General features: G+C 37.3%; 1 pseudogene; it reads left to right on the forward strand.

The window, feature by feature from the left end:
- The first annotated feature begins 23,022 nt into the window (after nucleotides 1-23,022).
- On the forward strand, nucleotides 23,023-23,272 carry LOC135276497 (protein PET117 homolog, mitochondrial-like; annotated as a pseudogene).
- The last annotated feature ends 250 nt before the right edge of the window (nucleotides 23,273-23,522 follow it).

Here is a 23,522-nt window from a genome sequence, read left to right on the forward strand (position 1 = left end):
GATAAACTCTTGTATGTTGACTGATCATGATCAGGTACTCCGCGCTTTTACAACATTGCCTCACACAATGTGTTTTTACAAAGTAAACCAAACAGCCTATGTCAAAAGTTTGGAGAAGGGGAGAGTTAGGAGTGAACTCAAATCCTAATTCTCACTTCCTTCTGCTGTTATTTGTCACAAAGTAGTGAATTACCCAGTGGCACTTTTAATACGACATTTCTACACTGTGTACAAATGTGATTTTTTATGAATTCACTACTTCAACAAATATTTAATTTGTGCCACTAATATAAAAGGCACCTTGCTAGACATTAGCAATACAGAAGATAAGAAGATAAACAGAATTTCTTCCCTTTGAGAATGTGCATATTAATGAACGAGGCATAGATCAAACAATTCATCATATAAAATGGTATTAAGTGGAATGAAGAATAACTATAAGGTACATATTAGTCAACTTGGGCTTCCATAATAAAGTATCATTGACAGGAGGCTTAAACAACAAAAATGTATTTACTCACAGTTATGGACGCTGGAAGTCTAAGATCAGGGTATCCCAGCATGGCGGGGATCTGGTGAGGGATCTCTTCCTGGCTGGTAGGTGGCTACCTTCTTGTGTATCCTCACATGACAGAGAGAGAATATTGCTCTCTCTTCCTCCTCCTATAAGGTCATTAATCCTATCTGATTAGAACCTGACCCTTATGACTTCATTTGCCTACTAAAATTTCTTTGTATACACAGTCACGTTGGGAGTTAGAGCTTTGGCATATAAATTTTGGGGTTACAGAATGCAGTCAATAGCAGGGTGCTATGAAACCAAATAATAAAATCATATGACTTAGCATTGGGTAGGAGAGGATGACTAATGAATTTTGAGCTCAGCTATGAAAATTGACAAAGTATGGATAGAAAAATATCTGAGTAGAGAAAAGAGCATGTGTGTGGGGTGCAAGCCCTCAAGAGAAAGGGTAACCTCAGGCTCAAAGACATGCCAATAGGACCAGTGAGCCTAGGTCACTGAGAATTTTAAAAGTGGAATGACAAGCGCCTATGAAGACAGTAAGAACCAGAGCATGCAAGGCCTTGCAGGCAGGTTAAGGATTTGAGAGTTTTTCTCAATAGCATCAGAAAAAGGTGTCAATGATTTGATATTACCAGATTTGAGTTTTACAAAGATGACTATGCTGTAATTTTGAGAATAGACAGGAAGGAGATTGGGTCAATCAGAGGCAAATGGTCAAAAGACTTTTTTCTTTTCCAGAGAATTAGGCAGATCCCATTCAATGGAGATAAAATTGATTAAATATGGGGGAATGAATGAGGGGAAATGGAGGTATTATGAATGGTCCCCATCTCTCTTAGATTACTTAATATAGGAAACTAGCATGGAGAAATAAGTTACAAAACATGTAAATTTGAAGGATTTATAAGAAATCTGGGTATAGATAAAAGTTTGAATCTTAAATATAGGTCTATGCCCAGAAAAGAAGTTCATAGAAGAGCTGTAATTTAAGAGTCATAGCACTTAATTTTGACTATAAAAGAAAATAAAATCAGCTAGGAAAAAGTATACAGTGAAAAGAGAAGGTGGCCCAGGATGGAGCTTGAGTTTCTTCCACCTATAATTGATAAGTATAGGAGGAATAACTGGCAATGTAGGAGAGGAGAAGACAGACAATCCAAGTCATGGAATGTTCCAGACACCAGAGGTAGAGGAAGGAGTAATTGATAGTACAGCTCCTACTGTTGTTATCTCCAGTAAGAATAATAGTAAATTGTTTTTTGCATTTAGGTAAGAATGTACTATGTATATGTGCATTTACTGCACTCTTTGCACATTCATTCATTTGTAACAATATTTACTGAATGTCTATCACAGTCATTGGAGAAACAGCAGTGAGTAAAATAGACATGATGATAGAACTTACATGGTGTTTGCTCCAGAAATAAATTAAGAATCTCATTTAATCCCAGTAACCCTAGTGAGGTAAGTAATATTTCCCATAATTAATAATGCAAAAAGAACTTTCCCTTGTATCTCTTAGAGCATCCTATTCCCAATGACTTTGTGTACAGAAGGAATAAATGCCTCTAAGCTCAGAGTCAAGAATATGAAAATATCAAGTGTTCTAATTTAGGAAACAGTTTGACTGAACACTGAGTCCCTGAAGGTACTGGGAAATGATGTTCAGGCAAGCATCTGAAGAAAGGAAGAGCTAGACATCCCACACAGGACAGAAAGGATAGGAAAATTTCCATTGATGCATATGGATGTGGGAACAATAAGACCTCTGTATCCTCAGACTCTTTCCTGAGCATTCCCTTTACCTCCTGCTCTTCCACCTGATAATGCTGCTTCTTTGCCCAGGTTTTCTATCCTACTTGTGAGCCTTGAAGAGGAGTATCTGTTCTTTCTGTGCCTTTTTTTTTTGCTTTAAGAATGTTATTACCTTCTCTTTGAATTTGTCATTAGACTCTACTACCTACCATCACATTTTGCTACAATCTTCTCCAGAACTCCCAGGAGCACATGGCCTCATTCTTTGAATAATTTAGCTTGTGGCCCTGTCACTCCATCCAATATTATTCATGTCATAATGACTAGTAACTTCAGTATTCATGAAGTTTTTTCTTCTAATACCCCAGCTTTCATTTTTTTAACTTCTACTCCTCTAATAAATCTGTCTTCCATTATTTTGTGGTGGCTGATGTTAATTTTTTTTTTACATGTTCATACCAATGATCATTTCCCATGCTTCCTAATTATTTCAATCCTTTCTCTTTTCAACTGTCCCCTGGCTTTCTGGGTCAACCCTTCCTTTCTCCAACTCTAATAATTCTTCAACACCTTGAGGCCCCACAATACATTGATCCTACCACCATTTCATTGTCATACACTCTTTTATCTTATCATATCCTTCCTTACCAAATTTAAATCTCATTATCTCTCAATATAATAATTTCCCTGTAGCACTTTCTTCTTAATTGTCCCATTTCTCTTCTTCAAACTTGCCAGAATAATGCCCCACTTGGTTAAATCCAACTCTCCATTTACATTCTCTCTACTTCTATAGCACTGGATGTAGCTAGAAAATAAAAGCATACAGTCATGTATATTAGTCCATTTTCACACTGCTGATAGACATACCTGAGACTGGGCAATTTACAAAAGAAAGAGGTTTATTGGACTTACATTTCCATATGGCTGGAGAAGTCTCACAATCATGGTGGAAAGCAAGGAAGACCAAGTCACATCTATGTGGATGGCAGCAGGCAAAGAGAGAGAGCTTGTGCAGAGAAACTAGTTTTAAAAACCATCAGATCTTGTGAGACCCATTCACTATCATGAAAACAGCACAGGAAAGACCCACCCCAATGATTCAATCATCTCTCACTGGGTTCCTCCCACAGCAGGTGGGAATTATGGGAGCTACAAGATGAGATTTGGGTGGGGACACACAGCCAAACCATATCACCATGCAAAACTATTAACGGTACCTTAAGAGCAATCGCGTCCTCTGTGCTCCAAACATTTTATCACATCTACCTAATCCACTCCTTCTTCTAGCCTTCTACACAAACATTTCAAACCTTTTATTTTTTCTCAAAAGTTCAAAAACCCTTCCCCTATCCTCTTTCTAATCTGATTCCCTGCTGTTTATTTTTCCAAGAAAATAAAAGCCATCAGAAGGTAGCTTTCAGATGTTTGGCTATTAAATTAGCCACACAATATTCTATATCTTTATTCTCTGCCTTTTTTCCTATTACTGAGAATGGACAGATTTATCTAAGCCTAACCCCTCCATTTAAGCACCATCTCTCATCTGATCTCACTCACTCATAGAAGTTGGTTCATCAGAATCTTCCTTCCCTCTTCCACATTAATCATTTTGCTTTCTATTCGAACATCCTCATCAGCATACAAACATATTGTTATTTATTCCTTCTTAAAAACTCTCTTGACCCTATTTCTTTCTCATTTACCAACCCTCTACCCTGTTGGGGTATAGAAAGTCCCCTTTCTATAAAGGGGACTTTATAGAAAAAAAGTCCTAAAAAGACTTACCTACACCTGCTGTGATTCATGGTCTCCTTTTCTCTTTTGATGTAAAACCATCTGACTTTTACCTCTACTCTCCACCAAAATTTATTTTATTAAGGTCAACAATAACTTGTATGTTTCTAAATCCAATGGTCAAGTGTCAGTCTTCTTCCTAGTTTTCTAGATGGTGTCTAACCTATATTTGACACAATTGATCACTCCCTTTGGTTGAAAATTTGCTCCCTGTAGGCTTCCAGGACCTTCCAGTCTCCTGGGTTTTCTTCCACTTCAATGGCTGCTCTTTCTCAGTCTTCTTTTCCTAATTTTATTTCATCTATGAAACCCTAGTGTTTCTTCATCTTGCCTATAACTTAGAACTATCATAGGGGGCTTTTTAAAGTCCCAACACTTGGCCAGACACCGTGGCTCACAGCTGTAATCCCAGCACTTCAGGAGGCCAAGTTGGGTGGATCACCTGAGGTCAGGAGTTCGAGAACAGCCTGGTCATCATGGTGAAACCCCATCTCTACTAAAAATACAAAAATTAGCTGGGCATGGTGGTGAGTGCCTGTAATCCCAGCTACTCAAGAGGCTGAGGAAGGAGAATTGCCTCAGAGGTTGTAGTGAGCTGAGATTGAGCCATTGAAGTCCAGCTTGGGTGACAGAGCAAAACTTCATCTCAAAAAAAAAAAAAATTCCAATATTCAGGCTGAACCCAGAACTGCACAATTAAATCTGATGAGTGGGATGCCAGCATCATTATTTTTTAAGGGTCTTCAAAAATTCTGATGTGCATCTTAAGTTGAGAAATGCTACCTGAAATTTTGTAGTGCACCAGGGCACACATAGGCTTTCTCTTTATCAATGATGACTCCTTTAGTGATCTCACAGTTCTATTGCTTTAAATATTTCTTATGTGTCCAAGACTACTAATCTATATCTCCAGCCTAGATTTCTCCCTTGATATCCAGATTCTTATACCCAACTAAAACCTCAATCAAATACTATCTTAAATTCAGTGTTTTAAACTGAACTATTGACCTTATTCCAAACTTGCTCCTCCATTCTGTCCCGACAGTAACTGGCAACTCCACTCTTCAAAAACTCAGAACAAATAAAAGTACATCTCACATGCAATCTATCAGAAAAATCATACTGATTCTATTTTTAAAATACATCCAGAATCCCACCTCTTCCTGTCACCTCCACTATTACCACTCACATCCAAGCCACTATCACATCTCACCTGAAATATAGCAAAGCCTCCTAACTCTCCACCCATCATTCTCAACCTGCTTCCTTTTTGCCCCTTACTGTATATGACCCACAGGGCATCCAGGGCAATCCTTTCAAACTATTTTAGACATTTCACTTATGAGAGCAATGATTTTCACTCTTGCTTTAAAAGTCAACAAGTCATTATGGTGACCTATGAGGCTCTACAATATCCACTTTTCCCAGCTGTGATCTCCCTAACTTCATTTTCTATTATACTCTCCAGCCACACCTGCCAACTTGACATTCATCAAATACACCAGGCTTGCTCCCACTTCAGGGCCTTTGGACTCTACAGTTACATAACCTGAAACATTAATCCTCTAGATTCCCTATGTGCAGTTCCTAATTGCCTTCTACTGTTTGCCCAAAGGTCATCATTTCGGTAAAGTCTTCCTAGATTCTACTTAAAATTGCAATCCCCCTGTTTATATTTCATGTTCTCTTTTCTTAGTTTTTCTTAATAGCCCTCCTCACTATTTATACATACAAATGTACAGGCAAACATATTTAAAATACACATTTGTTAATATTACTGTCTGTCTCTGCCCTTCCAATGGTTTTAATTTTCTTGAGCTACCAAGGGTTGTTTTTTGTTGTTTTCTATCAAAGAAACTTAGATAATGTGTGGCTTTAGATGCTGTGTGGACAACTTCTCATTCTCATGGATATACTAAATTCATCTGTCACAGATTACACTGCTAAAATCACTCATGGAGTCAGACATTAAAATAAATCTATATAAATACTCAGTAGTATTGTAGGAACTAAATAGCAGTTTAATCAAATAATGATGTAGTCCTTTTTATTATGGAGATAATAATTCATTGTCTTTAAAAGTAGTATGATTTACCTCAAAAGAGTTTAATAACATTACGTCGTTAATTTGGTTCTGTGAATTTGATTTGTACAACTCTATGTCTGCTAACTATTTGAGTTTTAAATAAAATTACTCTCATGTATTTAAAAAAATAAATAAAATAAAATAAATTTGTATAAATGTTTGATTATGGCTAGCTTCCCACTCCTGTCCTGTGAAATACATGTTTTGGTACAGTAAAGAAAAATGATAACATACAAACACTTTATTACTAATTACTATTGATTTGTTGTTTTTTATTTGTCAGTAACATTGTTTTTCTTTCTTTTCTTTTTTTTTATTATGCTTTAAGTTCTGGGGTATATGTGCAGATCGTGCAAGATGGTTACATAGGTATACACATGCCATTGTGGTTTGCTGCATCCATCCGCCTGTCATCTACATTGGGTATTTCTCCTAATGTTGTCCCTCCCTAATCCCCACTATCCCTCCCCTGGCCACCCCCAACAGGCCCCAGTGTGTGATGTTCCCCTCCCTGTGTCCATATGTTCTCATTGTTCAACACCCACTTATGAGTGAGAACACACAGTGTTTGGTTTTCTGTTCTTGTGTCAGTTTGCTGAGAATGATGGTTTCCAGGTTCATCCATGTCCCTGCAAAGGGCATGAATTCATCATTTTGTGTGGCTGCATACTATTCCATGGTGTATATGTGCCACATTTTATTGATTCAGTCTATCATTGATGGGCATTTGGGTTGGTTCCAAGTTGTTACTATGGTAAACAGTGCTACAATGAACATATGTGTGCATATGTCTTTATAAGAGAATGATGTATAATCCTTTGGGTATATACCCAGTAATGGGATTACTGGGTCAAATGGTATTTCTATTTCTAGATCCCTGAGGAATCGCCACACTGTGTTCCACAATGGTTGAACTAATTTACACTCCCACCAACAGTGTAAAAGCATTTCTATTTCTCCACATCCTCTCCATCATCTTTTGTTTCTTGATTTTTTAATGATTGCCATTCTAACTGGCATGAGATGGTATCTCAATATGGTTTTGATTTGCATTTCTCTAATGACCAGTGATGATGAGCTTTTTTTCATGTTTGTTGGCCATATAAATGTCTTCTTTTGAAAAGTGTCTGTTCATTTCCTTTGCCCACTTTTTGATGGGGTTGTTTTTTTCTTGTAAACATGCTTTAGTTCTTTGTAGATTCTGGATATTAGCCCTTTGACAGATGGGAAGTTTGTGAAAATTTTTTCCCATTCTGTTGGTTGCCGGTTCTCTCTAATGATAGTTTCTTTTGCCGTACAGAAGCTCTTAAGTTTAATTAGATCCCATTTGCATATTTTGGCTTTTGTTGCCATTGCTTTTGGTGTTTTAGTCAAGAAGACTTTTCAGTGCCTATGTCCTGAATGGTTTTGCTTAGGTTTTCTTCTAGAGTTTTTATGGTGTTAGGTCCTATGTTTAAATATTTAATCCATCTGGGGTTAACTTTTGTATAAGGTGTTAGGAAAGGGTCAGCTTCAGTTTTCTGCATATGGCTAGCCAGTTTTCCCAACACTATTTATTAAATAGGGAGTCCTTTCCCCCTTGCTTGTTTTTGTCAGGTTTTTCAAAGATCAGATGGTTATAGATGTGTGGTGTTACTTCCGAAGCCTCTGTTCTGTTCCATTGATCTGTATCTCCATTTTGGTACCAGTACCATGCTGTTTTGATTACTGTAGCCATGTAGTATAGTTTGAAGTCAGGTAGCATGAGGCCTCCAGATTTGTTTTTGTTTATTTTGCTTAGGATTGTCTTGCCTATATGAGCTCTTTTTTGGTTCCAAATGAAGTTAAGATGGTTTTTTCCAGTTCTGTGAAGAAGGTTAGTGGTAGCTGATGAGGATGGCACTGAATCTATAAATTACTCTGGGCAGTATGGCCTGATGTGGTGCCACTCCAAGTAACCAAGCCATCCCCTAAATATGCACTTTACTTTTCTAGGCTCTAATATTCACAAATTAACTATTTAAATTTCTACCATATTGTCATCTAAGCACCAAAAAAAAAAAAAAATGTGTTTCTGGTTCATTTAAATGAAATTTCCTTTTCTATAAGTTAATGTTTAATAAAGACTTCCTTTTTTCTAAAAGAAAATTTTGTTTTAGAATGTTGTTGCTAAAAATTTATTTTAACATGTAATTAAGCAATCAAGTTGTGGTTTACATTGATAGGTTAGAGAAGATTAATCCAAGAAAAACGATTCCACGTAAAGCAAATTGACACAGAATTCTTCTATCTTTGCTTTAAGTCCGAGACAAAGAGCAATCATTTCTAAAATGATAATGGGTACAATTTAGGTAGTATTTAATATGCCAGGAATGTCACATGTTTACTCATATACCCTATACAATATTCTCTGAGATGGGTCTAACTGTCCCACATTATAATCATAAAAAAAATGAGGTTTGCCAAGATCACACAGCTGATAGGATACCAAAATTCCAACTCATTTTCTTTTAAAAAATAATTGCCCTTAGGTACTTCATTATGTTGATTTCATTGTCAAAATACAACGAACAATTCAAAAGTGGCTAAGAACAGACTTCACTTACTCAAAGTAAACTGTATGACTGTGCTGTTATTAAAAAGATTTAGGTCAAAAAGTTCTTCCTAATTAAAATATTTTGGGGGTCTCTGTAAAATTGAGGCTGCCACGATCCAACCAAAATCAGCTTTGGACTTGGGCAGCATTTCAAATAAGCTACTTTGATATTTTGCAAAAGGCAGAGGCTCTTCATTTGTAATAATAGTGTCCTCACCATGACGCTTTCAGACATTGGAAATAATTTTTCACAGACAGAATTCTATTTAGATTCCCTTCTGATTCTATTTCCTAGATCTTCCTTTGTACTTTCCTCTCCTATTTCTGTCTACTTTTTAACAGTTATGAAGCCAGAGATAGTTGGAGTAGCAACAAAGAACTAGACTTTGCAAAGCACATTTGAAGTGAGTGATATGGTTTTGCAATGTGCCCACCAAAATCTCAACCTGAATTGTATCTCGAAGAATGTTCACATGTTGTAGGAGGGACCCTGGGGGAGGTAACTGAATCATGGGGACCAATCTTTCCTGTGCTATTCTTGTGATAGTGAATAAGTATCATGAAATCTGATGGGTTTATCAGGGGTTTCTGTATTTGCAGCTTTCTAATTTTCCTCTTGCCACCACCATGTAAAAAGCACCTTTAGCTTTCTGCCATGATTCTGAGGCCTTCCCAACTATGTGTAACTGTAAGTCCAGTTAAACCTCTTTTTCTTCCCAGTCTCAGGTATGTCTTAATCAGCAGCATGTAAATGAACTAATACAGTAAATTGGTACCAGTAAAGTGAGGTGTTGCTGAAAAGATACCCAAAATTGTGGAAGTGACTTTGGAGCTAGATAACAGGCAGAGGTTGGAACAGTTTGGAGGACTCAGAAGAAGACAGGAAAATGTGAGAAAGTTTGGAACCGCCTAGAGACTTGTTGAAGGGCTTGGACAAAATTGCTGATAGTGATATGAACCATAAGGTTCAGGCTGAGGTGGCCTCAGATGGAGATGAGGAACTTGTTGGAAGCTGGAGCAAAGGTGACCCTTGTTATGTTTTAGCAAAGAGACTGGCAGCATTTTGGCCCTGCCCTAGAGATTCGTGAAACTTTGAACTTGTGAGAGATGATTTAGGGTATCTGGCAGAAGAAATTTCTAAGCAGCAAAGCATTCAAAATGTGCCTCAGGTGCTGTTAAAAGCATTCCATTTTAAAAGAGAAACAGCATAAAAGTTCGGAAAATTTGCAGCCTGATGATTCAGTAGAAAAGAAAAACCCCATTTTTTGAGAAGAAATTCAAGCTGTCTGCAGAAATTTTCAAAGAGCCTAAAGTTAAACCTCAAGACTATGGGGAAAATGTCTCCAGGCTGTGTCAGAGACCTTCATGGCAGCCTCTTCCATCACAGGCTTGGAGGCCCAGAAGGAAAAAATGGTTTTGTGGACCAGGCCCAGGGTCCCTATGCTGTGTGCAGTCTAGAGACTTGGTGCCCTGTGTCTCAGCAGCTCCAGCCATGGCTGAACGGGGCCAACATACAGCTCAGACTATGGCTTCAGAGGATGGAAACCCCAAGCCATGGCAGCTTTCATGTGGTGGTCAGCCCGCAGGTACAGAGAAGTCAAGAATTGAGGTTTGGGAACCTCTGCCTAGATTTCAGAAGATGTATGGAAATGCCTGGATTCCCAGGCAAAAGTGCTGTAGGGGCAGGGCCCTCATGGAGCACCTCAGCTAGGGCAGAGCAGAAGGGAAATATGGGGTCAGAGCCCCCACACAGAATCCCTATTGGGGCACTGCCTAGTGGAGCTGTGAGATGAGGGCCACCGTCCTCCAGACCCCAGAATGGTAGATCCACTGGCAGCTTGCACTGTATGTCTGGAGAAGGCAGACACCCAATACCAGCCTATGAAAACAGCCAGGAAGGAGGCTGTACCCTGCAAAGCCACAGGGGCAGAGCTTCCCAAGACCATGGGAACCCACCTTTTGCATCAGTGTGACCTGGAAGTGAGACCTGTAGTCAAAGGAGATCATTTTGGAGCTTTAAAATTTGACTGCCCTGCTGGATTTTGGACTTGCATGGGCCCTGTAACCCCTTTTTTGGCCAATTTCTCCCATTTGGAATAGCTGTATTTATCCAGCACCTGTACCCCCATTGTATCTAGGAAGTAACTAGCTTGCTTTTGACTTTACAGGCTTATAGGCAAAAAAAAACCTTTCCTTGTCTCAGACGAGACTTTGGATAATGGACTTTTGGACTTTTTGGTTAATGCTAATGAGTTAAGACTTTGGGGGACTGTTGGGAAGGCATAATTGGTTTTCAAATGTGAGGACATGAGATCTGGAAAGGCCAGGGGTGGAATGATATGGTTTGACTGTGTCCCCACCCAAATCTCAACTTGAATTGTATCTCCCAGTACTCCCATGTGTTGTAGGAGGGACCTGGGAGCAGATAATTGAATCATGGGACCAATCTTGCCCATACTATCCTTGTGATAGTGAATAAGTCTCATGAAATCTGAGGGGTTTATCAGGGGTTTCTGCTTTTGCTTCTTCCTCATGTTTCTCTTGCCACCACCATGTAAGAAGTGCCACTTGCCTCCCGCCATTATTCTGAGGCCTCCGCAGCCATGCGGAATTGTAACTCCAATTAAACCTTTCTTCTTCCCAGTCTGGGGTATGTCTTTATCAGCAGGATGACAACAAACTAATACATTGGGATTAACTGCTTCCCATTGTGTATTTTATCAATTAAGAGAAATAGAATAAGGCAGGTAGGCATTTTGTTTGGCACTCCATAGTTCTCACTAACAGCAAGAATTTATACCTGCAAAGAAATGCTCCTTCTAATGGATTTCTACCAACCATAGAGGCCAGCATATGATTGTTATTGAGCTTTAGGAGGCTTGATCAAAGCAGAAAGTACTGACCCAGTCAATAGGTGAGCCTCCCTTACACTGGCCAGGAATGTAGTGTTCTCATAGTGTCCAAAAAAACATAGTATCTTCTATATCTCCTCCAAGATTTATGAATGCAAGTTGAACTGCTCAAAGAAATTTGAGCTGGCCTTCCCTCGTGGTTTCCATCGAACCAGGTTCCTCTCCCATTATAGAAATGATCATAATCTAATAATAATAAAAATAATAACATTGAGTATTTACTATGTGCCAGATACTTCACTACATGGATTATCTCATTAGAGTGTCACAAGAGAGCTCTGAGGTAAATATGGATAATATCGCATTTTACAGATAAGGATACCAAAGGAGGTTGTCTTGATTTACATAGTAAGAAATTATTAGATTCAGAATTCAAACTGTGGCTATCTGACTCCAGAATCAATCAATATACTATATTTTATAGTGTACTGAATAGTATATAATGCTACAGTATACTATAGTATATTGTATGTACTATCATATAGTATAATATATAGTGCAATATAATATATAGCATAATATAGTATAATACAGTGCAATATATAGTACAAACATATACTGTATATTCATTTATCTGACTCAACATTATTTTCATAGTATCTGGCCAAGAGCTTAGTAGGAATTCAATAAAGACCAACTGAATGAATACATTAATGACAGAGATAGTATCTAGACCACAAAATTATTTATCGGACATGTTAGTCTATCAAAAAAACTCGAATGTAAAGTGTCAAAATCAAAATTTTGCTGCTTTAAATAATTTACACTAAAGAGCAATGAGAATGAAACTAAACATATGGGAACATAATATATCCAAGAACTACCTCTAAACCAGAGATCAGCAGTGTTTTTCATAAAGGACCAGAGAGTAAATATTTCAGGCTTTGCAGGCCATGCAGGTCTCCGTTACAACCACTCAACACTGTAAGGAGAAAACAGTCATAAACAATACATAAATGAATGAGTGTGATATGACACAATACAACTTTACTTATGGACTCTAAAATTTGAAGTTCCTACAATTTTCACTGGTCGTGAAATATTGTTTCACTTCTGATTTTTAGAGCATTTAGGAATGTAACACTCATTCTTAGCTTGTGGGCTGAATACACAGAGACCAGACTGGCAGCAGTCTAGAGCTGGTACAAAAGCAGTGGTTTTCTGCCTCCTGTGCTAAACGACTCTTGCAGTCTCCTTACACGAAGTGAGATTTTGAAGGAGAAAGGAGATGTGATTCCAAACTGAAGGAGACTCACTCATTTAGCTGCTGTGTTTTGTAACTGTTGCTGTGGTTGCTGTTTTTGGTGAAATCACATATAGGAAGTAGAGCCATTTAAAGATCAGAGTTGTGACAGATGAACACGGCAAAGATCAGTGAAGTAGTAAAAATGGGAGGAATAATTGCTATCCAGTTAACCAGCAAGAATTATGTCATTTATAAGATAATGAGGGAGACAAGGGGATACTTATTTTTAAGCACCAGACATGTTCAGAAACAGAGAGGTCGGAAAGATAGCATCAGTCACCTAAGGCCTAATTACATCTCCTTCAGCTACCATGCAATCAAATGATTCTTTTTAAATGAGCTGATTCAAATGCTTCATGCTCAATAGTTAAAATGTACCTAAAACAGTTAAAACATACATAAGAAGAGAGAATACAGAATGGATGTTCTATTTTTCCATTTACAGCAGAAGACTGAAGGAGCCTCCATCTCTGGCAAACCAGATTTTTTTTTCCTTTCAAAGGCATTTCTGCACCCAGACTGCTGACTGTTGCCAGAAAAAAACCACACAATTGTGCAGGTGGGACTGACTCGAAACCTTTTATCCCTTGATGGCTAGATCCTTCTCCGTGTCCTCAAAAGCCACACAAAGAGTTCTTCACCCTTCTCAAGGGCTACTCCAGCCCCCTCCCTCTCTCCAGCTTTCCTTTCTGCCAATGACCTTGTTTCTGTTTCACAGAGATACTGAAGCTGTCAGGAAGAATTGTCTTCAACTTCCTTCCCTCTGAGTGACAAACATCAGGATCTTGTTTCTCTCCTTCTCTCAAGTCTCAGGAGATGAAATAGCCCTTTGTCTCATTTCATGCCAGTCTCTCCTCCTGTGACCTTTATTCCAACTACCCTCTCCTGCTTCAAAGGGAGTAAGGACTCTGTTCATCTATTATTATCCTCTCTCTTTTGGATTTTCAAATCTCTCTTATCCTGCTCCTTCTCCACAGCCTGTGAATATACTCGGCTCTATACCAGGTTAAAAACAAATACACAATCTCCAATCCCCTCCAACCTGGCGTCATCCTCCAGCTACCTGCCACCTTCTCTCCCATCCTTCACATTAAGTACCTCAAACGTTGACTCTCTCATTCCCCACAACTCTACCTCCCATTCACTGCCATGAGACCCCATGGTACACCATGCCACAGAAGTATCTTGGGCAAATATCCCCATTATCCTTGCATTCTTTGCATTAAATGGGTAATTTATTCTATTAATATAAAATTGTAAGCATAAATATCCTTGATTCCTCATAGGCTTAGTTATACTATTTTTAATATTCATTAAATAACTTCAAAGTAAAATTTAAATTTCGTTATGACCTTCTTATAAAATCTCTGACAAAATGGCATGCAATGAGAATACAACATGTACATTTATATATGTTAAAACAATTTGGAGCTTAAATTGACCCAAATTTGGACCGTACTAGTTTAACCATGAGATAACCAATCACTCATATCTCCAGTGCTTAAAACACTCAAAAGCAAAAAAATAAATATTTATTTTCTCTTTTTAAAAAATTTCTGTTATGTCTAGTTTAAAGCAACAATTGAAACTCAGTAGAACTGCAGGAAGTAAAATTTTTCCATACTTTTATTTCCCACAGCTATTATAATTGTCACTAATTCTCCTAGACCTTTACCCATATACAACATATATGTGTAGGTACATGTGTGTATGCAACCTAGTTACAAATCATAACTAATTTTTCTCAGTTCGCATTCTACTTGACATCTTAACATCTGAAAATCTTTTTTCTTATTTTTCTCTTAGCACTCTCATTTATTTAATAGCAGGGATCTTAAAAAGTTATCTTAAAGTCCTCCTTTCCTTAACCATCTTTAGCACTACATTTCCTTTAGTGCTATACTTCGAACAATGAATAAAATCTGCAAGTGCTACAATCTGCTTCTTGTCTTACACATAGTACTCTAAAAAGTTAGCTTAGGCAGTCATTACAGCTCAGCTGGACAGCTACTTTAGACTTCTAACCGGTGTCCCAGCTTTATTCTTGTCCCTCTTTAATATATATTTCATACTGCAACCAGCATAATATTTTTTTTCCAATAAAATATAGTCATGGCACTTCTGCAGTTGAAGTCCTCCAATGACTTTCTTGTGCCCGCAGGATGAAGTTCATGCTACAATGTAGGACTGGACACGATTTGGCCCCTGCCTAACTTGTCATTCTTGCATTTCACCAAGCCACCCTTTCATATCCGCAATGCAGCAATTTTGACTATGTAGTTTCAGAGAGAACTTGCTCCTTCTACCTGGATTGCTACCATCACATCCTCTCTTTCCTGTCTCTAGAGTATGTTTAATAAGCATCTTATCTTTCAACACTCAGTTTCAGCATTACCATTATTTTTATATGTTTCTGCCTTCAAGGATTTTTATTCTTTTTATTTCAATAGGTTTTTGGGGAACAAGTGGTACTTGATTACATAAGTAAGTTCTTTAGCAGGGGCTTCTGAGGTTTTTGGTCACCCATCACCCAAGCAGCCTGCACTGTACCCAATATGTAGCCTTTCATCCCTCACCCCCTCCCGGCCTTTCCCCCAAGTCCCCAAAGTCCACTGTATCATTCTCATAAGCATTACCATTTAGATGAAAACTGTTTTCCCCCTAAATCATCAGGTAAAATTCAACATTCCAGTTTCACAGTTTCATGTATTTTTATTTTTATGCCTATCTACACTTAATGAACTATAAGCTACTTGAAAGAAGAAACTGAGACTGAGTTGTTGCTATAACCCCAGCAAAGATTTTTATGGAATACTCTGTCTGTTCATCTTTCTCATCAAATACACTATTTACGGAGCATCTACTATGAGTAAGATATTATTCCAGATACTATATATGTATATCATCTAATATCCACAATAATTTCAACCCAACTTTACGGAATTAAAAACCGAAAGACTTACATAGTGTAAGTAACTCATTCAAAGGTATACTGCTAGTAAATATGCAACCAGAATTCAAATTCAAGTATCACAGTCTCTCCCACAAGGTAGCTCTGAATTTGCATTTAATATTGTTACTATTTGTTCTACCCTATGTGACATATCTAATTTATATGTCATTGTCAATAAAAGAAAACCAATCCCACTATCTTGTTCCAGCTTGAGATATTATTCAATATTATAACCTTTTTTTTCCACCAGATCTGCCTAAATGAAAACCAGGAGAGAACAGTACGTCTTTTACAAACCAATGTTTTAGGTTATTTTATCCATGTTTAGAAGAAAATATGAACCCAGTTAATTCTAGGAGAATTTTCAGACTAATGAGCTCCTCTAAATGCATCCTGCTTTTCTTCAGAGTGCTTTTGTAGCTGTGAAGGAAATGCTCCTTCACACTGGTCCATTAGTTATGTACTTCTCCAGTTCTACCAAGCAGAACCATGTAGATTTACTAAGTTCTGGGTTTCTCTGGCTGTTCCAGTAAAATGTGATATCATTATAAGGTAATTTGTGATATTCTAGCTATAATTCTAATGTTCTACATATGTCCTAGCTTAGTCCTAGTTTCTTAGGTTTTTTTTCACCAGAAAAATAGCTGTAAATTACTGGTAAATGCAATATTTGTGTTCAGTTTATGTTGTAACTTTGAATTTTGGATAAAAAGTAACTGAAGCCACAGAAATCTCTCTTTATGACTGTCTTGGTGATTTATTCATGTTTACGAAGTATAATTTCTCTAAAATTATATACTAACTCATCACACCTTTTATTTTAGTAAAATCATTTATATCATTATCTGTACCTCTGAATTTCCATCTTGAATCTTAATACTACAGTGTAGACATCAAATGCATTTATCTTTGTGGGGCCAAGAGAATGAGAAAGTATTTACATTCGCAAACTGGAATTGCACATAGCATTGTCAACTTGCAATAATGGACAATTACAACAGTGTGCCAAGACAATGCCAATTATGAACTGAGCATGAAATATATCCTGTGAGTTGAACACTAAAGTAATCCATTTTACTTATAAATATATCATGGAGTAATTTTCTTTAAAATACAACATTGAAAGGAAATTAGCAACAGTTCTTTTATTCCTAAGAGAGAAGTAACATACATTACCTATAAATAAAAATATTAAGGCAATAATGGAAACAGCAGTATAAAGAGGAAAAATAATGCCACCAGCACAGTGGATCTAGTCAAGGCTTATGAAGCAGTAGTTTTTTTATATGTAATTTCACCTCCTTGCTTCAGGAATAACCATCCTATTCTAGAGAAACAATAAATTTTGCCAAAATAATCTGATTACTATTGTTGACTTAAAGGAATCATTTAAAATATCCTATTCTTTAAAATGTACTTCGACAACTGCTGAATAATTCCTTCTATATATTTGACTTGTTACCAAGTACATTACATATAGAGCAATAACTATTTATTGAAAGCCTACTATATGTCTGTAATTTCTAAACCAATGTTTCTCTATACTTTCAATTACTTTATGTTAGTTCTAATTTTCTTTGATGTTGACTAAACGTCATCTCAATAGAATCCAACATAATCAAATACCCTTGTGGTTAAAATATCAAAGTAAAAATATCCTGCTTTCAACAACCACTGTGCAAGGGGCTAAGCTCATTATATATTTTAAATCTTGCTATCCCAGAGCTCTCAGTGTTGCTGAGAGGGAAGAGGCAAGGGATTATGGTAGTTGGCCATCACATATAACCAGACGAAATCCTACACGTTGCTCAGATACTCAACTCATTAACCACCTTCAACTTGACTAGAATGAGAATTTCTAAGCTCTAAGGAAATTAATTTTGATAAAAAATAATTTTCAAAGCCAAGACTATAGTCTGAACTGACCTTTTTGTAGTAGCCTATTTCATGAGTTCCATTTTGCCTCTATCATCAAATAACTTGCTTATAAACCGAGAGTTTTGGAGAAACTTTCTTAGTGCAAGGTAAAAATTCCTCTTTTTAGACATTTATCTTTAAGAAAGTGTTTTACATGCTTAAATATATTTTTAAGCCCTAAATCCATCACCTAATATCTACAAATTTCACAATTCTTAACCACAGCTTTCAAAAACAATGGGTAAAGAGCATTTATTCTGTTCCAGGAAGTACGCTATAAATTTTACCTTTAAGTATATCTTTTGAACACTGTAAGAACCACATTAAATTGATTTTACTATGACAGTAATACTGTAAAATTACAACCCTAATTTTATAGATGAGGAAACTGACCCAAAAGGCACAGAGGTTAGGTAAACTTAAAATTTGGTCTAAGCAATCTCGCTTCACAGCCCATGCTGTTAATCAATATATTATTTCCTCCTAAGAGTTGACTAAGGAATATATAGAGTGAAGTAGCTTTATAATACATGACACATAGATAGATAGATAGATGATTGACAGATAGACATATCACCTTATAGTCCTTTAAATTTACTTAGATATTTCTATCATACATGAGCTTGACTGAGTTGCCATGACCTGATAGAAAATACTAGGTCGATGCTCTCTATTTTGTCATATACTTGAGAAACTAGTGAGCATCTGCTTTCTTCTTCCCAAAGATTTTCTGTTCCAAATATTGTTTATCTGAACAAAACTAATACTGCAAATGAAAATGTTAATAACTCTGTTTAAATCTCATTTACATTTATTACCTAATAAATGTAAATTTTACATTCCAAATATTCATTCCAGAAAGCTCCTCTTGTCATATCCAGGACTGAACTTTATTGTAAGAGAAATAAAAGAACCTACTCACCCTATATTAGATGATAGACAATAATTACAACCAAATTTAGAAGCCAACTAAAAACTTCTAAAAATTAGCAGTAAATATGAGTTTTAGCTGCCTCCTGCCATGCCTTAAACTTATTAAAGATCCAGTATATGGGGAAACAGTCTCTTATCAGTTTTGTTTCTTAAAACCCTGTTTCAAAAACCTGATGCCTTTGCTGAAATTAACATTAGTCCTCCTAAAGCCTTACAGCCATCATCTAAAACCACAGTTCTCGAAGTGTGGTCTTGGGCCTCTGAGGACCCTGTCTAGGGATCTAGGAAGTTAAAACTACTTTCAAAATAATACTAAAACATCATTTGTATTTTTTTACTCATTCTTCCTTAAATGTACATGAAGTTTCATAGAGACTACATAATCTGTCATATCACAACAGAGTGCAGAAGGTAATGTGAGAATTCAGCTGTCTTCTATCAGTCAGATATTAATGAGAATTTCAAAAATGTGAAAAAAAATGCCCCCTAAGAATTACAAGCTTTATTAGAAGTATATAAAAAAGCACACACACAAAAAATGCCCTCATTCTTGTTAATTGTTTGTTTTATTATCACTATGGTTATTTTTAATAAAAATGTATTATGTATGTTAACAGGTATGGGCTTTTGCTATTTTTAGATTAATAAACACATACATATATAGTCAATTTTTCCAGATTCAATTACCATGATAAAGATAGAAAGTATATACATAAACAAAAGCTCTTTTAAAAGTGTAAAGGGGTCCTGAGAATGCAATGTTTGAGAACTACTGATGTAAAGTAACTATCACCTATTTTCTCTAGTTCTTTCTAATCTTTGTGTTTGGCTTATTAACCATTATCATCCTTGGTACGTTGTTCCACTTTAGGTTTTCTGTTACTTCTTTACAAATTCTAAGATATCGCAATGTCTTCTGATTCTTACTTGTGAACAGACAAATTAGTCTCAGTCAACAATTCCACCCTAGGAAATGATATATCAGATGGTGCTATTACACAACAGACTTCACAGAATCTGTTCTGAAAAATGTCATCATGAAAGTCTAGGAGCTTTATTGTTAAAGAAAAACTTCTTGGAATCTGAGAATTTTCATGTTGTTACTGTGTAAGATGATGACTTTTCTTAAAATTATTCAGGCCCTTGGCAAATCAGACTCAATACTGGCCCTTCCACAATTCCAATAAGGAATAAAGACTGGCTGAGACCATCTATGTGCCCTACTTGGAGTCTGGCCTTAATGACTCAATTAGAAGTCTTCCTTCACCTCTCAGCAGTCCTTAACACTCTTTCCTTGCTTCTCCTTTCTGAAACATTCTCTGTCTTTATAATTGTGCCACCACTGCCTCCTAAGTCAACTGTAATCTCTAATTACAACTGTCTATTTCTTGTTCGTTTTTTGAACAAAGATCTTCCACTCATTTCCCCTCAGCCCTTCTCAGTACTCACCCCCAAGTGGTGTACAGATATCAGCCATGTACAAATGACTCCCAAACCACAAGTGAAGTTTTGACTTAGCTTATCAATACAAGACCACAGCTGTTAAATCACCCCAGATAAGTGTATTGCTAGCTCCTCTCCTAACATACACAACCAAAATCATTACTTTCCCCACAAATAGCAAAACTTAAACTGTTTCTCTTACTCTATTCCACTGGTTCTCAATTGTGTATGATTTTGCCCCCAGGGGACATTTGGCAATTTCTAGAGACATTTTTTGTTTTCACAACCAGAAAATGGGGTTTCTGCTGGCATCCAATGGATGGACACCACTGATGCTGCTAAATATCCTACAATATACAGGGAAGACTCCCACAACACAGAATTATCTGACCCACAGTGTTAACAGTGCTGAAGTTGCAACACACTTCTCTATTCCCATCACTTCCTCATCTCCCCCGAGACAGGCAGATGATATACATCTCTGGCATAGATGTTGACACCAGGAACCTGCATAAGCTGGATTTGAACGTAAAGTGGCTGGAGGTTTTAGAGCAACAGAAACCTGAATACAGTAGAACAACCTCCAAGATGAAGGTGAGCTTGGGAATCAAATGGACAATGACTGCAACCAGTGTTAAAATTGGAAGTTTTAACTGAAATATCAAAACATTAAAAATTCTGCATTGAAAAGGGGGAGCTAAACCATATAAAAATGTTTAATGAATCAGGTTAATGACTGATTCCATGATTCTCTCAAATATCTCAGCCTTTTTGAAGTTTAAAAATAGTCATGAAAGCAAAAGTAGAAACTATTTTGATATGGAAAATATCTGCGGACTACTGCTTCCATCCTCAAGTCCCACCTCTTGAGGAACAAAGGAAAGTTGACGGCTGTCTGTTCCTCTTCGCAGGCTGCTGAGAGGAAGTTTATAGGGATTGCCTAGGGTTTGATGAGTCCTATGTATTTTGGAGACACAGCAGCCTATTACTTGACTCATACTCAGCAAATCTAGAGATTGGGATAGTCTGGCCAGCAGCTTTAGGAACATGTTGCTGCTGAGTTATTATCTGCTAATTTATTACCTGCTGATTTACTGTCTGAGCCCATAATGTGTTTATGTTTCCCATGGACCAGGTGAGGGTCAGACAGCATGTGAGCTGTATGAGAGCCTCTCCTATAAGGACCGCCTGTGCTGAGACCTCAGCAAACAAGAGTTCAAGGTGAACCAAAGAATTGCTAAGAGCTTCAGAGGAAGTAAGTGACCAGTGAAAATAGGGAAACTTTTATCTGCATCAGGAGAACTGTAGGTGAGATGATACACAAGGGTTTCCAATAACTCCACCAAAATGCCCACAAAGAATTCGCTTTTATCATCAGCCAGGCTCCAAGGGAGTAAAGTCATGCTACAATGAGAACAAAGGTACCAACTTTTGCATCTCCCTTCTCTATCCTCTCTTCCCATTGGCCTAACAAAGTGAAGGAAGGAAGAAATGCTAGTTGAGCCATTGCCGAGCAGACCCCAGCTTGGGAAGGGGTAGTGGGAGAATGTTTTTATACTTTAAATCACATTCTAAGTTTTGTTGTTTGACTACACATTCTCTTTACCTAATTGAGACAAGTCATTTAAAGAGGCTATAAATTTTTCTCTTACTTAAGGATGAACAGAAAAGTTCTGGAGCTTGCCCAAGTCTGCATCCAGTGGTAGGGAAAGTCTACTACTGATCAGTATTAAAAGATCACTGGGACACGGTTCTTTCATAGGGTTGCTTCTATGATTATAGACCCCGTATGTGTGTACATCAATGTTCAAAGCAGGAGCAGTGAAGCAAAATCTGTATTTAAACCAAGCGATCTGGCACCAATCAGATTCACCAAAAATATGAATGAATTTAGGAGGGAAAAACTAAAGAAGAGACCAGGGACATTGTCTGAATTTTGGGGAGTCACTGAATGACCCCCTAGTGGGAGGGATATAAAAGCTGAGGAAATGTGCATATCACCCAAGTATAAAACCCAGTTTCCACTCTGACTCCTGTCTCTGCTTTGTTGTCCGTATGCAGGCAGTTGCTAAGTCCAATTGAGTCCACTTCCACAATATTTCACATCAGTCCCTCTCCATTCTCACTGCCCTCCTGGTTTCTTTCTCACATTCTTATTCCTGGATCTCCTAGCTTGAATTTGTTCCACAAGATCTGACTGTCATCCTATCAATCTATCAGTCATTCTTCACTCAGCTTCAAGAGCGATATACATTCTTAAAGCAAAAGTTTGCATATATCATTCCCTAGCTGGGCAACCTTTTAGGGCATCTATTTTAGGGGATAAAATCTAAACACTTTAGCATGGCATTCGGGCTCCTTCATGATCTAGTCACTTTCTCTCTCTCTCTCTCTCTCTCTCTCTCTCACACACACACACACACACACACACACACAAATGTTCTTATCATGCTAGACTGCTTGACATTGACCAAATAGGCCATAAATTTTCTTGTCACTGTGATTTTTCTCATATTTTGACTCTAATCTGAAATATTCTTTCGACTACTCCACCTTGCATACACCTACTCCTGCTTTTGAAATCTTACTCATTGTTCTAGGCCCAGCTTATGTTAGAGTTCTGCAAAACATTATCTGGTCCCCAAATCAGAATATTATTCCTTCTCTTTGACCCAGCTGTTTCTTTTATTTCATTTATTTCCACTACTTATTATAAGTCAGAGTATGACTTATAATATAGTACATCTCCTCCACTAGTTAGTAAATCTTTGGATGCCTTACCTATAATAGACAGTCAATAGATGTTTGTTGAACTGAATTAAATGCTACTGACCAGTCTTGGGAGGCAGGAGAAAGAGGCTTTGGAAGCCGGCACAGGGATGTCGAAGAGTTCAAAGGCAGTGCTGGGCCTCTCAGTGGTGATGCTGATGGCAGCCACAGTGGCCAGCATGCATCTGGAGCAATGGCAGGGCCAGCAACAGCTTCATGTTGGAGTGATCAGAGACACCGAGAGGCAAAATTAGAAAAAAAGTAAACATTCATCTCTGGGGAGAACAGATTATTTTAACTGAGCAACTTAAAGCAGAAAGATAGAAGACGTTTTTGGGAAAAGGATTTCAAAAAACATAACTTGAAATGAATGTGAAATATCAATGGGACAGATGACACTGTGTGTGTGTGTGTGTGTGTGTGTGTGTGTGTGTGTGTGTGTGTCTGTCTATGCCTGATGATGGAGAATAGTTTAGTGGTATCTTAATCTTTTTTTAGTCACTTTCTTTTTAAACTTGAAATAAAGGACAGTGGATCATATATTCTAAATTACTGCTTTCAAAGTTGCTTATGTCTGAATAAAGAAGTATGGGAGTACAATCTCCTGAAG

The sequence above is a fragment of the Aotus nancymaae genome, unplaced genomic scaffold (genome assembly GCF_030222135.1).
Source record: "Aotus nancymaae isolate 86718 unplaced genomic scaffold, 86718_ANA_hifiasm-v0.15.2.pri h1tg000025l, whole genome shotgun sequence".
Classification (NCBI taxonomy): domain Eukaryota; kingdom Metazoa; phylum Chordata; class Mammalia; order Primates; family Aotidae; genus Aotus; species Aotus nancymaae.